Below are 6000 nucleotides of genomic sequence, written 5' to 3' on the forward strand. Positions count from 1 at the left end.
TTAAATGTTTAGCATACTATGTTCCTAAGACCTCATTCTTAAGGCTCTTTCTTTATGAATTAAATTTATTTACAGAAAACAAAGCATTTGGCTGACTATGTGGCTCATTCCAGATTGCACAGCAAGTCGGAATTAAGGCTGTGTAACAGGTTCTAATCCCATGGTTCAGCAATTGGACCATTCTCCCTTAGCTTCCTTGAGAATTAATTTCTCATTACAAATAAATGCGTTCTGCGCTATAGGCTGAACATACCAATACTGAGCACATTTTCTAACATGTATCAAAGATACAGACTAGCTCTTGCATCTTCCCTAATGCAGTACAAGGGACATTGACAGCAGGAGAAGAAAGGGTCCTTTTGGCTGGCAGAAGGGATGCAGAAATTCTGATAGAGCGAGTTTTCTTGGCCAAGCTTTTCTGTGTAGCTCTGGTTAATATGTACACATCTACCACTCAAAACTGGGCCCACGGCTCTGACAATAAACCTGTCAACTGGACCAATCAGATCCACGTCTGCCATGTTGCCAGGGTAACTAATACACAGTCACAAAATCAGAATGATCACAGTGGGGAAAAACATGCAAAATGCAGTATTTCCATGCTTCAAGAGAGAAAGAGGGGAAAAAAACCTCAAAACCTAGGTTGACCACAGGTAGCAGGAACTGGTGCCTGTTTCTTCCTTAAGAATGCTGCATTGATTTGGGACAATGTGCAAAATGTATATGTTTACATGTATGTATATATTCACATTTGTAGAAAATATATGCATCATTCTGGAATGATATTAGTGAATTTAACAGGGCAAACAATTTGCAAATTATGGTTTGTGGTAGAAAGATCAGAAGGCTCAAGAACAGATTTAGCATCTGACATGATTTCTGAGTGACTCCTGGTTCCAAAGGATGTTTCTGGGCTCACTTAACACAGTTGATGGTCCCTCCTTTCAGCATTTAAATAATGCTGCTTGCTAAGGTTTTAAAAGCCACTCCAAGCTCTTAACAGGAATAATTATCTCCAAGCTCACTGGCCCTCCTGCTTTGATAAGGTCCTGGCTGTGCGCCCCCTTCCAACTCTGTTCATCTTACTCACTCTATCCTCTGTAGTCCCACATTCCTGCTCTTCTTTTTTGTCTGTTGAACAAGAAGCTTATTCCCCCCTGTATTTTTTTCTGAGGGCTGCTGTAACAAAGTACCACAAACTGGGTGGCTAAAGACAGCAGAAATCTATTTTCTCACAGTTCTGGAGGCAGGAGGCTGAGATCCAAGTGTTGGCAGGGTCATGGTCCCTTTGAAGGATCTAGGGGAGAATCTATCCTATGCATTTCCCCAAGCTCCTTGCATGCCAGCTGACTTTAGTGTTCCCTGGTTAGTAGACTCATCACTTCAGTCTCTGCCTCTGTTGTCACATGGCTGTCTCCCTCTCTCTGTGTGTCTCCTTTCTTATAAGGACACCATTGAATTACGGTTTGCCCTAATCAAATAGACCTCATCTGAACTTGATTACATCCTCAAAGACCATATTTCCAAATAAGGTCATATTCCAGGTACAGGGAGTTGGTGTTTCAGCGTTACTGGTGTGTGTGTGGGGGGAATGTAATTCAATCCATAATTCATCTCGCGACTTCTACCTTGAGTTCTCTTCTATCAGCTCTTTCCATGGCTGGCTTCTTCCCATCTTTCAGGGATCAGCTCAAAACCACCTTCTCAGGATCCTTTCCTGACCATCTCCTCTCAACTATGAACCCCCCCTCAACTCCCTGTCATCACTGGACTTTATTTCATAGATCTTATCAACCACCAGAAATGTAGTCCTCCTCCCTCTCTCCATGGAATATAAACTCCCAGAAGAAGATGCTATGCATGTCTTGTTTTCTGCTCTTTTCCCAGAGCATAGGTTGTTATCAGAAATAAAATACATGCTTGATAACTCTTCATCAAATAAAAAAAATCCCAACCAAAAATTTGGGAAACATGGGAAGCTGTAGATGAGAAGGTCGAGGACTGAGATAATATACATCCAGAAAATGTCGGACCATGGATATAAATGTAAATCTATACTTCAGATTATCTTCTTGATAACTCTGTGGGTTTCAGGTTTGATTTCTTGGCAGATATGAGTTGATAATCATTATTTTATTTTCATCACTACATAACTGACAAAAAACTCATACTAGGAGTGGGAGAAGTTCTGCCGTTTACTTGTTGAATGCAGATACTTGCATTCTTGGTCTTTCCTCCAACTCAGATTTCTTTGCAGGAATTTTTAAGCCACTTGCCGTTTTTATTAGAGCTGTTACAGGTAGGAGCAGATAGTGCAGTCTGTGAATCCACATGACTGGGCATGTATAAATTGTGAAAAACCTCAAAAACCTCAAAAAGTAGGCTAGGAGGAATACAAATTCTGTGGGTTGTAGGATTCCCATCTTCTTTCAGGATTCCCACAACACCATATGCAGCCAACTCAGATCAAATGAGATGAGTGCCAAGCTGCTTATTAAATTATAACAAAGCTCAATTTCTTTCTTGTTTTAGTATGGAAATCAGTATAAATAGAAAGTCTAATATTGTCTTTTTTTCCTTGCCTAATTTTTTTTTTTTTTTTTTTTTTTTTACTTTGGAGGCCACTGTTCCAGACAAAAATCAGAAAATACTTCCTTATCTTCACCAGCTGAAGAGGCTGATGCTTCCAGAAAGGACATAGTCCCCCCACATGAAACAACCCCCACCTCACCTCCTTTAGTGCTTCCCTTAACTAATGAAGCAAAAGGAGATGAAGTAAGTTGTGTCTGGTAGGAAATAGCCTGATGCACAATGTTCTTTAAATTAAAGCAAATGCAGATGAGAAGCTAGTGGTAGTTTAAAATGAATGGGGCATTCTCATTTTTTTCAGTTGTTTGTTTGCTTTGGATGGAGACTGTGCTTTGAGGAATTGTACATTTTTGTCCATATATTAGAAAATCTCAGGCTTTCCTCTCTGGAAGCCTTTGTGGTCCTATTGTCTGAGGAATCTATAAAGAGTGATTCGTCTCTTATAAATGGAGCTGGAATGTGAGATATTCTTGTTCTTTTCTTGCCAGGGGCCACTTGCTTTTATTCCTGAGTTGATGCATCAGTGACCAGGTTTATTGCTCCCAGAATCCATGTTAAAACACACAAGCCACAGAGATTTTCTCAGCTGTGCTAGGAACTCATTCTGGGCTTATCTCAACTCTGGTCAAATAGTTCAAATATGAATAGCAATAAAGATATTAACAGCAATGCTAATATTAACTCTAAAAGCTGAGAGCTGCTCAGTGCCTCCTCTTTGTCAGTTACTATGCCAGGTAGTCACCTGGAGTTAATCCTTATTCCTCACAACAACCTTTTGAGGTATATACTACTGCTTTTAAAACATTAGTAAAAGGAAGTTCTCTGAGGTTTAGAGAAATTGAGCAACTTAAATAACTGTAGCTGAGCACAGGGAGGACCCATTTAGTTGTTAGGGTTGCAAGGTTAATAATTTCTATGTATATATTATTAGGTCTTTGTTCATCCTATGCTAATACCAGAGGTTGTAGGCAGCATTCTAATATGATCTACGGTGACCCTTGTCTTGCATAATTCCCCCCCCCCTTAAGTGTAAGAGGAACCCGTGAATATGATGAAGTATCACTCCTATAGAAAAAAGGATTTCGCTGATATAAATTAAGATGGATAATCAACTGACCTTGAGATAGGGAGATTGTCCTAGGTGGGCCTGACCTAATCAGGTCAGCCCTGAAAGAGATACTAGGCTCTCCTTTAAGAGATTTAAGCAATGAGAGGGATTTAACATGAGGGACAGTGTCCATTGCTGGCTGTGAAGATGGAAGAAGCCACATGGCAAAGAGCGTGGGTGGCCTCAATGAGCTGTCAGTGGCCACTGCTAATAGTCCTAGAGAAAACAGGGGCTTCAGTTCCCACAATTCTAAGGAACTGAGATTGTTGACAATCTGAGTGAAGTAGGAAATGGATCCTTCTCCAGTGCCAGATATGAACACTGCTCAGCCAATCCCTTGGTTTCAGCCTTGTATGATCCTAAGCAGAAAACTCAGCCATATCCTGCAGTCAGAATCATTTTTTGTTTTTGTTTTTTCTTTTCTTTTTTTTCCTTTTTTTTGGCTATCCTGCAGCATATGGAGTTCCCGGGCCAGGGATCAGATCTGAGTTCCAGTTGCGACCTACTCCAGATCCTTAACTCACTGTTCCAGGTCAGGAATTGAACCTGCTTCCCAGCACTCCAAAGACACTGCCAGTCCCATTGCTCCAAAACAGGAACTCTGTGCAGTTGGACTCTTAACCCACTGTGCCACTGCGAGAACTCTAAGCCAATTAATTTTAACCACTTTGGAGAGAAGCCTATAAAAATATATCCCAAATAAGACTCTGCCTAATTCTTTGTAAACTTGGCTGGGCTACTTGTTATTAAACTCTTGAGGGGAGTTCCCATTGTGGCTCAGTAGGATAAGAATCTGACCAGTATCCATGAGGATGAGGGTTTGATCCCTGGTCTTGCTCAGTGGGTTAAGGTTCCAGCAGTGCTGTGAGCTGCGGCGTAGGTCTCAGGTGTAGCTCAGATCCTCTGCAGCATTACTGTGGCTGTGGTGTAGGCCAGCAGCTGCAGCTCCCATTCGACCCCTAGCCTGGGAACTTCCATATACTGCAGATGCGGCCCTAAAAAAAAGCAAAAACAAAACAAAAAACTAATGATATATCTACACTACAGTGATATCTTCTGGCACCATGGGGAACTGGGCCTCTACCCTAAATGGTCTCATTCCGTACAATTTTTATTTGAATTCCTTTGGGCATAGAATTTGTACACTTTGAATGTGTCATCCATATATTGGAATATCTTGGTGTCTGCTATAAAAATTGTTTCTTCTTCACTGTTCTCGGTCCTCTGGGCATGGCCATGGGCCATATCTAAAAATAATCATTTCTGGTTTTCCCATATGCATGGGCTGAGAAATGCACATGTATCCATCAGGTGTGCTTGACATCTGTTCACCTTGCAGATCAACTTCCCCTTCAACATTTAGGGGCAGCATCAGTCCAGTCCCTTGCCCTCCAGCTTTCTGTTGAACGAGCTGGCAAGAAACAAGACAAGAGAATGAGGCCAGGAAATTTATTTCCTAGGCTTTTTTTCCTCTAGGATTGTCTTGGCTCATTGTTTTTTGATGGCTACTGTCGTCAAGGTAGCCTTTCCCACACAGCTCTTCCTTCTTCCTGATTCTGGAAACTCCTCTGTTCCCTGTCCTATCAGGCTGAGGGATGGTGACCCTCCTATGACTGCTCTATGCCAGCTCCTCTGTAAATGGTGCCTTTACTAAGCTGTGAATTACCCTAATTTGTGAGTGGCACCATTTGATTTCTTATAGGCCCTTGACTGATAAACTGAGACACTTAGATTTTTACTGCCAGTTAAATAGGAACCCATAGATTCTGATTCATTCTCTCACATTAGCAAAGTGATTGGGTTTGGCAATATCTATTTTGGCTGTTCTGAGTGTCCTTTCTTAGGCTTTTTGCTGTCTTCTGGGTTGTTCTAGATGTGGATGTTGGCAGAGGAATGAGCTCTGAATGACTGAGGCATTGTGGAATGTTTTGTTACCAAGACAGACATCCCACTCATCTCTGTCTTATTTTGAAGCAAATTCAGGTCTGAATCCACTGAAACAAGAACTGGCATGATGAAGGAGCAAACCCTTTAATAAGACAATTTTTAAAGGTTGTTCATGTCTCTAGCAAAACAGAATTGTCCCTTGAATTCCATTTTCTGCAGATTGTCCTGGGAACCTCCAGAAATGGAGAGCGCATTTGGCTCTGATATGGCACGCTTCTCTTTTGCATATTGACATGTATTTTAACAAGAAAAAGGTCAGTGATGGGGACAGTGCTGCTTGTCGGTGTGACAGCCGACATTTACGTGAGCCTTTTCGATACACTGCAGTTTAAAATAATTTAGTAAAATAATTGTCA

The 6000-nt window shown here is 41.3% G+C and overlaps 1 long non-coding RNA gene across 2 annotated transcripts in view; it reads left to right on the top strand.

The window, feature by feature from the left end:
* Positions 1-3235, top strand: part of LOC102158953 — an 87333-nt gene extending 84098 nt beyond the window's left edge. For both annotated transcript variants that reach the window (XR_002340042.1, XR_002340044.1), the window contains one exon: positions 2621-3235. This is a non-coding gene — a long non-coding RNA (uncharacterized LOC102158953). The remainder of the gene's footprint in view (positions 1-2620) is intronic.

The sequence above is a fragment of the Sus scrofa genome, chromosome 17 (assembly GCF_000003025.6).
Source record: "Sus scrofa isolate TJ Tabasco breed Duroc chromosome 17, Sscrofa11.1, whole genome shotgun sequence".
NCBI lineage: Eukaryota > Metazoa > Chordata > Mammalia > Artiodactyla > Suidae > Sus > Sus scrofa.